Genomic DNA, 17248 nt, shown 5'->3' on the forward strand with positions numbered 1-17248 from the left:
TGGGTGAACCTTCCTATCTAAATGTAAGTATAAATCCAACTTATCCCACTAACCTACCACATTAAAATTGTAAGGTATATCATACTTGTATAGCATTAAGGGCCCATTTGTTTTCAGAGATAGAATGGAGGGGATTCATAGTGAGGGGATTGTTAGTGAGGGGATTGATAGTGAGGAATTGTTAAATTATTTTTATATAAAATAATAAAATAAATAAAAAAAATATAAAAAATTAAACATTATATTTAAAAAAAAAATTCCCAATATATAAAAAATAAAAATAAAATAAAATAATTTCTAATCCCCTTACTATTTTTCTAATACCATTTCTACCTTCTCCTTACCAATCCCTCTTCCTTCTTCTTACTAATACCAAGGGATTAATAATCCCCTCTCTATCTCTCAAAACAAACACCTCATTCTCAATCCCTTCCTCACTACCAAACTCAATCCCCTCCCTATAACCCCAAACAAACGGGGCCTAAGGGTCATCAAATGGTCGGCAGGTAAAACCCAACATTACCCAATCTGCCTATCCGTTTTATAAACCGGCCTGACTTACTTCTGTGCTCAACCAACCCATTCTAATCCAAAAAAGATGTTTTAGGACTTTGATCAAGAGTTTGTAATCTAACCCTGTCGATAAGCCTAGCTCGTAAAAGCTTGTACAACTAAGCCTAACTGACCATCCCATTTGGCTGTAACCTAAACTATCCACTAAAAGTTACAAGTTGTCCAAATTTGAATCTATACTCACTGTCACGACCCAAACCCGCCCCTATAGATTTAGCACCGTAACCAGCCAGTAATCATGGGATTACCAAAGGTCTCTGAACAGATTAACACATAATAAGGGATTGTGGAAGCAGTTATATAAAACATACATAGTCCATTGAGTTGTGCAGACATATATGGAACATAATTTAAAACTTTATATATACGCATGTAACATTATATCTATATAATAATCTTACAGCACACACTCATACAAATAAAAACCAAAAGAGGACTTAGCCCAACATACGGATAAACAAAAACTTGTTCAAATTGCACAAAAGAAAACAAAGTCTAAAAGTTAGTTCACAAAACACGACCACAAGACTTTTCCAGAACCTCCTCGGGAGGCACAAAGGTTGGCTGACAAAATAGAATTCTAAGCAATCATCATTGAGCCCAGTCACACGCCTGATCACCTACATACATAAATAATAGAGTGGGCGAGAGCCTAGTTAATAATAACAAAGTAAAGGGGTTAAATTGAATGATGTCCCATATCAGATTCAGAAAGCAGATTCATATTCATATTCTTATTCAAATCATATACAAAAATCAAAGTCTCATGCTTAATCATATGTGGTACATCCATTAGCGCTAACATAACAGATACATAGCAGATACAGAACAGATAGTGGTTTTAAGTAACCAATTCCATAAAGGAACCTCCAAATCCGGGTAACAGAGAATAAATATGTTGAGCTCCATAATGGAGCCTCCGATACGGGTAACAGATTACAGACATATTAAGTTCCATAATGGAACCTCTGATACCGAGTAATAGCTAACAAATATGCTAAAGATGCCACAAATACATTTCAAAAATTAAACAATCATTCATTATACAGAACATAACATTTCAGAAAACAGATCTTATTTCATCATACTGAAAATAAATAAAGTTAAATATAGCTTTACTAAGTTATTACTGATAATTGACTCCAAAAACAGACAGATCAAATAGCTCACGGCGTGTAACCTATACAATAGATAACGAACACTCACACTGAAACACATGCTTGAAAAACACTTAACTCAATTCTTTCTATCTTGGTGTGTTTCTAATTCTTATCCTCATTATTATGTCTTATTAGAGCTTAGAAATGCCTAAGATGCAATGAGGATGCCAAAACATGCTTTGAAACACCTAGCCAAATTTCAAAAACAGGGCAGTCCGCTCGAGCACAACTTCTGCCACTCGAGTGGTCTATAAAGTCTGTAAAAGTACTAGTTGCATGATTTTTCCGCTCGACGGTCGCTCGAGCGTAAGACTGAGTAAAAAGGGCCTCCGCTCGAACACAACTTTCTACGCTCGAACGGTTTACAAAAGTCTGTAAAACTTCTGGGAGCTCTCATTTTACGCTCGAGCGCAACTTCGTTCGTTCAAACGGAAGGTCAAAAATACGGGTGGACGCTCAAGTGTAGATCCCGCCTAGCGCCAACCCCCAAACTCTACAAAAGTACTGAGAGCTCGCATTCTTCACTCGAGCGGAGGGTGCAAATTCTGAAATTTTCATATTGATGTTCAAGCTTCAAAACTCAAATACAATGCTTCAAAACACATCCTTTAGGCCCCAAAACTTGAGAAAACATGTTCAACTTGTAAAGCATTGAGAATTAAAGATCATTTCATAAAATCATGGCCCAAAAGCATGCCAATTGTTCAAAATTAAACTTGAAATTGTGAAAACATATCATACATGTAATGATGCAAGTTCAAAGCTTCTAAAATATAAACAATTGAAGGAATACAAGTGAAACCAAATTAGATTCTTCCAAGGATGCAAGTAAAGCTTCATGCCTGTGGAAAATTCTTTGAATTCAACTTCAAAATCATGAGAATTATGCATACATATATATCATTAGCTCATTTCTTCCATGATTGACATGATTCTAACTTGTACTCTTCAACCCCATGCAAGTATTCCTACATGACTCATGAATTCACCTCCTATGCATTTTATTTCCAAAAATTAAGGGAGAAGTTGATACCTAAGGTGTGAATTCAAAGGATTCAAGCTTAATTTTCCAAGTTCTCTAGCAAGTCTCCTAATTGAGCTCAATCTTCTCTTCTCTTCTCTTCTCTCTCTCTTTCTAGGTTTGGATGTCAAGGAAGATGAGTGTAGGTGTAATTTGAAATTTTTAAGTCAAATAAGCCATATATAAGCTTGGTTAATGGAGTTGAATTAAGTTTGAGTTAAGATGGATTATTTTATTCTAATTATTTGGTTCCGAATCAGATTTCAATTAAACCTACCATAATGTTCTAAAAATTTCAAATAACGCATAAATTAAGTCAATTTCGTGATCGGATGCCGATAAGGCCTTCAAATCGCATTAAGAAACAAAAACACAGACAAATCTTTCCACAACAAACAGATATAAACACAAATAATGCAATACACATGTAATTTATTCATAATTTCTTCTTAATTACTTATTAGGTATTCTTAATCGTAGATTATAGGCTAATCGTACAGGTCGGGGTTGTTACACTCACATGAGCCCATTATCATGAAATTAAGGCCTTATTTGGGAAGATGGTTTTTGATTAAAATAGCCAATAAAGACAAAATAAGTTAAAATAGTTAATAAAATAAAATGTCACAACCAAACCATAGTCATTTCACTTTTCTCTCTCACAACCATCAAATCAACTACAAAAAGAAAAAAGAAAAAAAAAAAAGAGTCAACTATTATCTCAAACACAACCGTTTTAGTTAGGTTAAAATAGTTAAAAAGTTGAAAAATTAACTAAAATAGTCAAGGTTCTAAATAAACCCTAAAAATAACTCAAATGGCTCCTTAACCCACAAAAGCCTATTGCCAAGCCTCATTAATTCATAGAGTCAAATATTTCTTTCTAACGATTATACTAATTATGTTATAAGATCGATGTTTGATTATATATGAAATTAAAAAGAAATGAAAACTTGAAATATGTTGGGAAGTGAAAAAAAGAAAAAATAAATAATGGAAATATAATTGCTGAGAATGAAAAAAAAAGTATAGAAGGTAATAATATATGTTCAACAACTTCAACCCAATCTGATGTGACTTGATTTTAGCTTGTAAGAATAGGGTTTATGGGTGGAATGTGCTTTTAGCTTTCTGAATATGCCCAACCTAGTTTGGCCCGTTGACTAGTCAATGCCTTTGAAGCGTAGTTCATATATAGTGTAAGAACAAGTATAACACAGTGGGTAAAAATTTCATATCATACCTTAAGTGATAAAAGCGAAGAATCTTGTGGGTAAATCACGTGCTTCAATAAATGCGAACAACAAACTCCTAGCAGTGGAGTGATACCACAATATGAGTATCACCCACACAAGTCACAGTGCAAAGGCTGGATCATTCTCTTAATGGGAGAGAGTTAGAGAGAGAGTATATAAAAAATGTTACGGGTAAAAAAAACCACATAACGTATCTGATATCAATATCTTATATAAATATATAATTAGATATATAACCATATATATCAATATATCCATATCAGTTGATATGATAGATATAGATATCAAGAGTGGGTTATCCAAATAGGTTTTGAATTCAAATTCAAAACTTACATGGATAAGGTTCAAAAGGGTCATGGGTCATGCCACATAGGCGCTCAATTTCTAACATATCTCACTTGCACATGAGTTGGCATGACACAGCCACAACCACATCTCTATCTCAATCTCCCTAAATATTAAACAATCACATACTAACCAATGAACCGTGCGACCGCTGAGAAACACCTACATGTGAGAGCTCTATACTAGAAACTCAAAATGAGCCAGCATAGAGACATCAACCCAAAAAGAATAGAAATAGTGTCTCATATACCCCAGATCCATCTAATTACACCGGTCCAAAAAAAAAAAACATCTCTAATCCCTCAAAAAGAGCACGTTTGACCTTCTCAATTCTTGCAATATATTTACACTCAATCCGTTTCTCATACAGAGCGATGTGAGTTGCCGGCAGTAAATATACAACAGTGGTGTAATATTAGATGATTTTCTCTTTGCCCTCATGCCATTTAGTTTAGGATTAACCGCTTTCCCAATGATGTCCCTTAAGGCCGAATCATACATGACCGTAGGCAACATATCAAAGTAGCAGAACATCAATCTCTTACCTTATAACATAGTCAATGGTCACAAAAGGGTACATAAATGAAAGTCATATCAATAATGACACGTAAAACTCACACGGCGAGGAAATATGGATCCATTCTCTAATCTCATTACTCGGTCGCCAAGCATATATAGTATGAATACATGTTACAGTGGAGTAACTCTTCCAAAAAGAGTGACGTCATACTCGATACACCGTACAAACATTAGTCTAGTTGCTTTCTAGCGCCTAACCCGAATTCTCTATTTGCTCGCCTTCCACGCGCCAAATGAGATCTCGCATCTGGCTAATCATAACAGACACAACATGGAAAGTGGGTACTAACATCCATGTTTGGTCCTTATCACGACCTCATCTTAGTTGTAACCAAGGTGACATACATAGTGGATAATTTAAGCCTCTCTTGGCTCCAAATAAAAATAAACCACTAGTCTCATCTTTGCTCGTTCCCAAGCGCCAAGGGCGATTGCTCGTGTGAGTGAGCCAATCTTGCCTACTAACATCATTATCTGCTAATCATTATGACACAAACCATAATAGTGTCAACATCCCATCATCTTCACAACAAATAAGTGATCGACTTTTTAAAAAAAAACACGACCACAGTCTGCGCAATTCTAGATTCCAAGCATAAGCCTTATTAGCACGTCTTGCGATAAGCATATACAATGGAATCCACCATTTGCGCCTCGCATGAAGTGGTTCAAGATCACTACCTCTGGCGCAATTACCTCTCTAAAGATATTTTGGTGACCAATCTGCGTTCATACAATACGCGCCTAACTAGCGCATTGAATCTTACAAGGGGCAAATATATATACTACTAGTAAAGCATTCTTTCCACAATCTAATGAGTAAGGTCAATGTCTAAACTACTCAGTTGACCATTTATCAAAGATAACACTTATCATGCCGAATATGCCCACATAGCGTACTTTAGGCTCCCACAACCAAAAAAAAAAAAAAAATCAAGGAATATAGGTCATTTGTTTCTCCCAAAGACAATCCGAGGATTCACTCAATAGCTAAGGCTCTGACTTTTACCGATAGGTAAGTCAATGGGTTTAAAATTTTGCATCTAGAATCATTCTAGGATATTCCTTATGTAAGTCATCAAAGACAAACCAAGAATTCTCCCAAAACAATCCTTAAGGATCGTACATCCGAGCATATAAATTACATCACCCATGTCCATCATATCTAAAACAAAGGACTGCCCACCCTAGGTGGCGACAACCTTATAAATTCCTGGCTCATAATGACTAAGTAAGGAAAAACTTTTTTTGGAGCATTGATCATGCCTCAGTGGTCTTCATCGATCATCATTGGCCTATCATGGCTTGACGAAATCTAAGAACCACTATTTGGATAACTGTTTTAGGCTGTAAAAGATTTATTGGAACTAGCAACCTTATTGCGCTCCTAACTTTTCACCATAAAAGCAGAAGGTAAATCGCTATGGATCTACTTATCGAATTCTCCAACGAGAAGTTGGGTCACAATGTCCGTAAATCAATGTTCCGAACTTATGTCAATCATAGCCTAAGTCAAAATAACCTCACTCCCTAGGAGGAACTCTTCTCATGGTTTACACTTTTCTCAATGGTGCGACTTTTCGGTATCTAGCGAGCCTTATGCCTCAACAATGACTATCCAAAATGCACATAACTTTAGAACAGTGTCGTGTCATAATGGAAAGTCAACCAAATTATAGAAATGGTTAATCCTCAAAGACTTTGTCTTCAACTGCGCAACATTGATCCACTTTCTAAAAATAGAGGACTAGAGCCTTTGGCATTATCCTAGGCTCTTTATCATCTTGCGGAGCAATCATGAATGTTTCCCTCTCAATCACCCAGTGATGATGTGGAAAATTTTTACATTCGCTACCACGCAACTAAGAATGTAGAGTATTCTTCTCTAATGGAGTAATCTATTAGTAGGCACATCGCTCGCACTATCCCTAGGATATTGGAAATTTCTTTCCATTTTTAACTAGGCGACATAAAAGCGCTATACTTAGAATTCTCTATCTTATAGAGTTCTAAAACTCTATTCACGTCACATTTACTAAGAAAACTTTACATGACTTAATTACACTACCACAAAGCTACTTACTTATATGCAAATGACCTGGAGGGTTTACATGACAGCATACAATTAATGCGCTATAGACCCTAGGTCTTAACTTCGCAACCTTATGAGAAGTAAAATAAAGATAAGCTGCTTAACGGTTACACATAGATGGCTCTCTGCTAACCCATTACTGAAATGGAGTGTAAAATTTGATATGGAGGGCACTTAGTTAGAAATATAGGCAACAAACTAGTGCAATTCCCAATTGGGAAACATTTTGCACCATCATCCACGTAACATTAACAATACTTAATTCTTTATCTCTACTACACCATTGTGTGTTGAGTACTAGGAATAAACAATTTTCTAAGCATCCATTTCTCTTCACAGAGTTTTCTAAAATAACTCAAATAGATACTCGCCAGCTTGGTCAAAACTAAAAGCACGAAAATTGTTATCTAATTGATCTCAACCTCATATGTGCAATGTCAAAAATCATCTCAAAACTTTTGACTTATACGAGATCAAATAGTCTTGACTCAGATGTGTATCGTAATCTATAAATGTGTCGAGATTAAGACTTAGTTATCATACCTTTACACATACCTAGTCACAAATATCATAGTGGACTAAATGCACCAATACAAATGACCTTCAACGGCTTTGCTACTTACTTGTGCTCAACTATTGCGAACAAAGTTACATATTCACATGAGAGTAGGATGTCACAAGCGAGTGGGCTCGAGAAGGCCTACTCAAACCATCCTATCATCATCTCATTAATGTGATTAAGTATAATAAGCCATCGGTTTATGACCAGCGTCATAAACTAATTCCAATCATCCTAATATGTGAGTTCTCTAAGACAAGTTTTAAAGTTTTAGGCCTAACTAGGTAATGACTCACAACGAATTCATATTCACTAGATCATAAAAGGATGTCATGGAGATATCAAGTGCGCCTATGTCACAAATTTAACTAGTAAGTGGTAATCCCCTGCACCTTCAAGTCAATTTTATTCTCCATGCACTTTAATGCATCTTGTTGAAAGATGACGATACTCCTCTTGCCATTTCTATTTCTCGCTTCATAGTTACTTGCAATTAATTCTACTATCCACAAGAAGGAGAGAATAAGCTATCAACTATGACAGCTTCTGAAGTAACTTAAGCGCGAATTAGGCTAAAGAGTTTAATTCAACACAATGCTCTCACAAGCGATGCGTCAAATTCTTAGAGTCATAACAACCTTGTCGGCCTTGACCTTTTCATTACTATGCTACAACGTTTGCACTTAGTGGTAAACGTTATTAAAAAAAACGTTAGCCTAGCTAAGGAATCATATAAAGAAGCACATCCTCATGTCTCACACTTAACTGTGGAAACAATAAGTGTCCAGACTTAGACAAGTTGGCAATGCTAATAGATTTTGCAGCCACTTGGCGCTAATCTTTTCACTTAGTGTTAATAGATTTTGCTGCTACTAAGCGCTAATCTTTTAACTTCAAGTGATACTTCAATGTACACTATTATAGTGCGTGAAATTTTGCTCCATCAACTCCCAACAATTGGGTAGAGAGAAAAACACTGCTCATACTAGTTACTCATCTTACACTTAATGACTAACTCATTTAAACTCGCATTTCTTGGATGACGTGACTCTTAAATGTTACTTCATCCAATGATGCAACATCATTACAAGTTAAATTACAAAGTCAATCCGCACAGCTCAATAGTCAAGATCATACACAGATTTATTGAGGGCTTACTAATTTCACAACTCCAAAACTCGCCAATCAAAGCTACGTAGCGTGCCGCCAACCATAGCGCACACATCAGTTTTTATTGTGCCAAACAAAGCAACAAAACCACGGTGACTTTGAGTCATGTTTCCTTACTTTGGCTCAATTAAGGTCTGACCTAAAGTCTCCAAGAATTTTGCTCATCTAAAGAATAGGATTACATTGTTCACATTTGCACATTTCTACTAAGTTTAGGTCAACCAAATTAACTTCCATAAGCTAAGTCAATTTAGAGAGAAATTCGCATTGGGATTAATTTGATTTGCATAATATAATTTTGTCGCAAAAATCTAAATTAAATAGTGACAACATTACACAAGTCGCAAGATCAAAAATCCGTTATGCTCGTAATCATCTCTTGCTTCACAGGTGACAATTATCCAAAATTTAATTTAATTTATGCATAAAATATTAGTTTTCGGGAGTAAATCTACAAAGATTTCTATCAACTGAACAACCACCCGCTGACTATGGCATGTCTAAAAAAAATGATAAAATATTCTAATTCCATACAATAGCATTATAATGTAGATTCACAATCAACTCATGCTATGTTACAATTAATAATGGAATTTAAACAAATAAAAAATTAATCATGCTATTCGAATTGCAACATATTAGAAATTCTAAGCAAAAAATAATAATATGCTATATTTAATATTCAGATTATGCCATAACAGAAAGTATATCACTTCTGAAATTTTCTGGTATTTTAAATAATTAATAAACACACATGAAATCATAAATAAATATTTCAGAATCTGAGAAAATGCAACAATCATACCAGTAAATAGTAAACCATTACAGTGGTCTACAGTAAAAATTTCAGCTCTAGAAACTTAATCATGCAACAACAGAAGCATTTTAAAGCAGAAATAATGAATTATTATTTCAGGAAAATTATTTTTTATTTTCATAAAATTTTGAAAATTTTACAGAAGATAGAAAATTTAATTCTGAGTCTAACAGTACCAACCATGATTAAAACAAATCTATAACGAATTATTTATGACCATTTAAACCAATTCTGGATTAAAAAAAGACAACTAGTGCCTTAACATCAGTAGCTAAGCCGGGGGAGAAAAAAAAATAGTGCGGCTCAGCGCGTGGCTCAGCGCATAGCGCGGCTGACGCGTGCATGATAGCGCAGACAGCACGCGCGTGGTAGCACGTAAAAATCGCACATGACTCGTGGCAGTTCGTGGCAGGGCGTTGAAGCCACTAACGGTGCCATATGGCGCGTGCGGCTCATGCGTCGCCTTTTGAGGTGTTTTCTGGTCTAATTTTGGTACAACCGGACTTTATTTTCCAAAATAAAAACATTTGTGGTCTCAAAAATAACGTTTCATGAACATAAATTATGAGGTGTATTACACTCTCTCTCTAATGAGAGTGGAAGTGCAGAAACCTGCACTTCTTCTTCCTCCTTAAGCCATCAAGAAATTAATAACGAACCCAAATTAGGGTTTAATGTATATCATCAAACGTAAATCCAAATTTAACAAATAATATATGGTTTCGAAGGTTTCGAAATAAGGGTTATAAATATGTAATACTTGCAGACTGAAATTAAAACATGTAAAACCATCATGCATGTAAAGTTTCGAAAAATATAAAATGGGTTTCCATTTTTCTTGAAATCTAACCGTTGGATTTTCATGAAACTTTGTAGATATGTTCTATATTAAATATACTACAATATATATAAATTTCAAGTCCATCGGAGATAGTTCGAAAAATTATTAATTTTCATATATATATCATTTATATATTTATATAAAATTATACACCTATCTTAATGCATAAAAATAAGCACAAAAATACCCATTAAAGCTCTGATACCAATGTAAGAACAAGTATAACGCAGCGTGTGACACCTGAATTTTCTTTTTTAAATTTAAAATTTCAATAAATAGAACTCAAAAATAAATAATAATAATAATAATAATAATAAAAAATAAATAAATGCACAATTTAAGAAATTAGGAATTAATCGATTAAATTGTTAAGAAAACAAATTGTGAGACGCCGCACGTTAAATATTTTAGTAAGTGATAAGTGATATTTTATAGTTTGATAGTGAGATTTTTAGACGTGAACCTAACTTATAATTATACGTAATTTCAAGAATCATTATGAATCACCAAAAGAGTGATAACTTTTAAGAATTTTATAAAGCCAAATTAATTTTGATGACTCATGAAATAAGACAGGTGACTTCACTCCTCAAATACCAACAAACTGATAACATGGCAGTTGCAGGAAAATAAAAAGCAACGTGGCTGTCATTGCCCTTGGTGAAAGCATGGAGATGAAAAAAAAAAAGGAAGAAAAACTAAGGGGTGAAACAAGTGTCAATTAGGTGTTAAACTTAGAGATATGAAGGAACGGGTGGCAATGGGAGAAATTGTCCACGTGGGTGATAATTTGCATGGGCCTTACACCTTTGCATGTATATATAGTGAGGATAAGTGATGAGCAAATACAAACAAAGTAGAATCAGAAGTGAAGTAGAATCAGGGAGCAAAAGATGAAGTAAAGGAGTGTAAGGAGAGCATAGCACTGAGGCTTTGGAGCACGGGAAATAGGGATAAATTTATATCAAAAGTGAATTTTATTATACCTTGAGTTATTATAATGTGTTTTCTACATATCTTAAATTACCATAATATATTTTACGAATATTTTAAGTTATTATAATTTATTTTATATAATTTATGTTTTATGGTTAGGTTAATGTTTCAATTATGTGAATTTTTTTCTGAATTCTAATTGCTTAAATTAAAACTGATGGATATCTTTGTTTAAATTTTAAAGAATATTTGACCATGATCTTGTAAACAATTATTTTCTGTAAGTACCATCACGGGAGTCCCATGCCTTGGGGGACTTAAATAACCATAGGCCCTTGTTTGACCACTTTGTAATCCCCTGTTGTCATGGATCCATTGACTCCTATAGTGATTGTCACTTAGTGACCCCTGTTCTGTTCTGTTATGTACCGTGGTTATAGTGATTTATTTCAGTTTTTTTTACTTAATTAATTTGTGTATTCAACTCAAATTATGTTAATGTTTTAGTTTAAATAATTAACCATGGCTATTTTGTACCCCTGCACTCACAGTATAATATTTGTCACTCTGCTATGTGCTTAAAGCTGTTACCCCTTTCAGGTGACGAGGTTTAGCGGAATCAAGATGGAAAATAAATCGCTGTGTTGTTTTTTTTAAAATCTTTTTTTATTTCTATCTATTTTGTTTTGAACTCTTGTAATATAATAAAGTTCAAATGACTATGTTTTATTCCCTTTTAAATAAGCATTTGATACCTAATTATTTTATTTTATTTATTCGCTTGTGCTGCGACTAAAAAATTATTTGAATTATTTTATTTTGACGCCGAGCCTTTGGGTACCGAGTTTGGGTCGTGACACAGCGGGTAAAAATTTCAAATCATACCTTAGGTGATAGAAGTGAAGAATCTTGTAGGTAAATCACGTGCTTCAATAAATGCGAACAACAAACTCCCAGCAATGGAGTGATACCACAATATGAGTATCACCCACACAAGTCACAGTGCAAAGGCTGGATCATTCTCTTAATGAGAGAGAGTTAGAGAGAGAGTATATAAAATGTTATGGGTAAAAAAAAACCACATAACGTATCTGATATTAATATCTTATATAAATATATAATCAGATATATAACCATATATATCAATCTATCCATACTAGTTGATATGATACATATAGATATCAAGAGTTTGTTATCCAAATAGGTTTTGAATTCAAATTCAAAACTAGATAAAATTCAAAAAGGTCATAGGTCATGCCACATGGACGCTCAATTTTTAACATATAGGATTTAGATACATTAATTGTGGCTAGGTAGACCCAAGCCAACTCGTTGATAGCCCCCTACATAGTATCTTATGAATGAATAATGATATGCTCTATCAATAACGGCGTAATGGTATTGTTATGAATTTTTTCTTTCTCGTACTCGCCTGAACTCCATATTTTTTTATTAATCTCATATGATCTTTTTCCTTGACAAGAAAATGAAAAAAGGTTGAAATTTGTATCCATTGTCATATTTTTCTTGTCAGCGTCCCAATTATATTAATCAAAAACCTTGAAAAATCTAGAAATCCCCTAGATGTTGATTTGTGATTATGTATCAATTTTAAGCAGAATATAACAATCCCAATCAAACAATCAAACAATCAAGACAAAGAGACACAACGATTTAACGTGGAAAAAACCACAATTGGACACCTCCAACTGTGATCAAAAAACCACGGGCAACAGCCACAAGAACAATCCACTAAGAAGAATTAAAGGAATTACACAGGTATACTCTCAATTACCTAGCGAATCCACAACGCCTAATTGAACCAACCTCTATGTGCCTCTTCCAACCCCATCTTCACCACGGAATTGTCTTTCTGATGAGCCACTCCGGATTCCACCAAAGCTTCAGGCTCGAACTCTTCAGAATCCACAACTGAAGAATAACTCTCTCTTTTGTGTATAACAAACAAACCTTTGATGTACTCTCTTTAGATCATGAGTTGAATACTCAATAAAAACATCAAAGAAAACTCCCAAAGTATCCCCAGATATAAACCCTAGAAACCAAAAAGAAGATCTGGAGAAGTTATACTAAAATCTGACCCAACACGCGAATTTATAGAATCTGTCCCGCGATCTCCGCTCGAGCTCAACACAGCCCGCTCGAGCGGACTGACCAAAAACTGCGTGCGAACAAACTGAGATGCGCTCGAGCGTAGGAGAATCTGCTCGAGCGTAAAATCACACCTTCCAGTATTTTTACAGGCGACTGCAGAGATGCTGAGAGCTTCCAATCCACGCTCGAGCGCCCGATGCCCCGCTCGAGCGGAAAGGCCAAAAAATGGAAAAACTGGAAAAATATATCATGCTCGGACAGGCAACTTTGAATGCATTTTTGAAAGCTTTATCATCACAAACTTCTCTGAAATGCTTGATTCGGGTTGGATTCGCATCTAACAACTCATAGCCTCACTGAAATAAAAATGCGAATAAAATTACAACTCAAAGGAGTTTTGTCAAACGGGTTTGCCAAGAAATAAAACCTAACAAACCTTTTATATTTATATATGTTTATAATTTTTGGCCAAAAATTTCTTATACAAATCTTTTTTCTTTTTTATTATGAGGATAGTTGAAAGTTTTCTACTTTCTGAACTCTTCCAAATCATATTTCTCTTTGAGAGTGACTTGTGTCCAGTTCGAGATCGGATTGGACGGTATTGTTGGGTCCGTGGGTGCCCACTACGGGTCTCATTATGATAATACAAACAGTTTAATATGTAGAACTCGTCGAGTACTATATGTCTGTAAAAAATCACGTTGAGCGGATATCGATAGCTATGTGATCAAATCAGTTTTGTTAAAAAAAATTAGACGGTGAAAAAATAAACGGTTGACAAAAAACTATTTTTATCCCATAAATGTGATTTTTCATAAACATATAGTATTCGACGAGTTCTACACATTGAACAGTTCGGATTATCAAAACGGGTCCCGTGATGGGCCCCCACGAACCCAACAGCACTGTCCATTCCGATCTCGGACTAAACACAAGCCACTTCCTTTCTCTTTCATAAAGGACATAAATTTTATTTTCATAATTTTTATGGACAATTTTTTCCTTCAATATATAGGAGTGTTTAACAGAATTTTCTTCAAATTTCTCTTTTTCTCTCTCTCTGCGTGTTAATGGAGATTGCCATTGCCATTCTAACCGGCTCCACTATTCTCTCCCGATTTCTTCTCTTCCTATCTCCTTGTTATCTATCGAAATGGAGATTGCTGACGACGACCTTACTGGCTCTACTGCCATTTATCACAATTAGCTCTATTATCACTTAGCTTCTTTGGATCTATCACCGTTTTGTCGCCAGCACATCTCACCATCCCTATCACTTGAAATATGTTATCGACGATTTCAAATTTGTCACTAACGATCTCATTTCTATCCTAATTTGTCACGATGAACATAATCATTGATCACCAAGTCATCTCCAACGCCGATCTACTTGAATATTAAGGTTGGAGATTTAGATCCGTAAAAATCTCTTACTTTTTAGAAGTTCATTTAAATTCAATTTTTTTGGTTTTGTTTTGTTTTGTTTTTGTTTTTGTTTTTATTTTTGTTTTTTTGGCTATGATCAGATTGAATATTGAGGCTGGGATCAAATAAAGATGTTGTTGCATTATGTTCAGTAGCAAAAGTAGTAAAATTTTACTTCCTACCATAGTACAATTTTACTCTTAATATTAATGTTATTAATTCAATGTTCGACTAATTTACCGTAATATTTATATTAATAATGGTAACGATCATAGTAAATGTGGTAGTTCATGATGCCAATGGTGAAAATTTATTGTTCACACATTTAAATTATAGACAATAAAATTTTACTCGGAGAATAACAATCATTTTATAGCTCTCACAATTGTAATTAGGTACTTTTTTGTGGTTATTTTTCTATTATTTTGTATTTTTTAGCCCTCTAGTTATTTTAATTTTTTGAAAAGACAATGTAACTTCTCTATCCTAGGACAATAAAACTTTACATTAAGAGTAAAACAACCAATGAAATAATTAGGCCATTTTTTAGCCCTCGAAATTGGGAGTAAATAATCTTTTATTTTAACTTTTCTTCAATTTTTCATTTTTTAGCCCTTCAATTTAAAATTTATGTGTAAAAAGATAGTAAAACTTCATTGCCCAAAAAAAGCAAAGCACAATAAAATTTTATTGTAAATTTTTCTAAAAGAATTTGATATCTAATATAGATTTTGGGATAATTATATTTTCACACACCATTCGCTCCCTATACACATCATTTGTTTATCTTTTGTTTGACTCATTCCATACACAAAGGCTATATTTGGCATAAAAAGTTTGGGCTAAAATAGCCAGAAAAAAACAAATAGGCTAAAAAGTTAATAAGACAAAATATCACATCCAAATCATAATCATTTCATTTTTTCTCTCATAAAAGTCAAAAAACCCAAAAAATCATCCAAAATAAGACTTTTTAACCCCAAGCTAAAATAGCGAAAAAGCCAACCTACATCCCAAATGAAGGCTAAATGTTCTAAATATATCCTTAAGTCATAATGTCTACACACATCAACACAAAAATTCAACATATTGGGGCCATTTGGGAACATCATAAAAAAGCCCGAAGTCAACTTTTAACCTATTTTGAGTCACATCATCTCTCACATAATTTTTTTTTTAAAAAGTTAAAAAGTCAACTTTTAACGATCTTTCCAAAACACCCCATTATACACACACATCACACAAAACATAAACTCACCCCATACTACTAAACGTAAATCGAAACTGTGCCCTACACACAGTATTTTTCATCATTCTCCGGCAACACTCCGGTGATTGAAACACAACAAAAGAAGTATCTAACACAACATTCTCCGACATTCTCTAAATTTTCAAAAATCAATAATTTTTAATTATTATTTTACTATTATTCTACAAAAACTAAATTATTGTTTTACTATTTTTATTATTCATTTCATATTAGCTGAGGAAAAGAATGAAAACCTATTAGTACTAGTTATCTGAATAAATTTTAAAAATTCGACAATGAACAACTAAATAAAATAATAATTTTTGGTTCTATATTTTTGAATAAAATATAAATTTTCGACATACAACTACCAAACAAAGTAAAAATGTTCGGCTCTATACTTCCGAATTAAATTTATATTTTTTAATCTGTATTTTTGAATTATTTATATATTTTTGGTTATATAGTTCTAAACTATTTAGATATTTTCAATTATGTATATATTTTAATTTTTTTTATCCTTTTTGTCTACATATTTTTGGTCTGATATGTGTATTGAGAAAATCTAATTTTAAAGTTTGGTGAGTGTGTTATGTCCATATTAGTCATTTTGTTTAATGATAAAATTGTAACCAAAAAAAATTACTTCACTAAGTATATGTACAGAGAGTAAATGGTACGTAGAAATAGAATTATTCTATATTTTGTTTTATAGATTTTGATGAGAGAATTCTAAAAATATAAATTTTATAAAAAAAAATAGACTTCTAAATCAAAATTTATGATATTTTAAAATTTTGAAATTACTTCAAAAATAGAATTTTATGAATACGCTACAGATTTGAAAAGTAAGGAACAAGTTGGTAACTAAAGATATTTTGGTAAGAAATTATTATTGCATAATTAAATGACTTTAGCTAACAAAATTTTAGTATCTATATATATTTATATGGAAAAATATTATTTTGGTATAAGTTTTAAAAAATATTTTTTATATTAAAATATAAAATCATATATTATTTTTATTTTTTTATAATTATTTTTTAAAAGTATCATTGAAATGTGATTTTCTTTATTTATGTATGATTTAATATCACTACAAGAAAT

Source organism: Camellia sinensis, chromosome 9 (genome assembly GCF_055761805.1).
Source record: "Camellia sinensis isolate YWXY chromosome 9, ASM5576180v1, whole genome shotgun sequence".
NCBI lineage: Eukaryota > Viridiplantae > Streptophyta > Magnoliopsida > Ericales > Theaceae > Camellia > Camellia sinensis.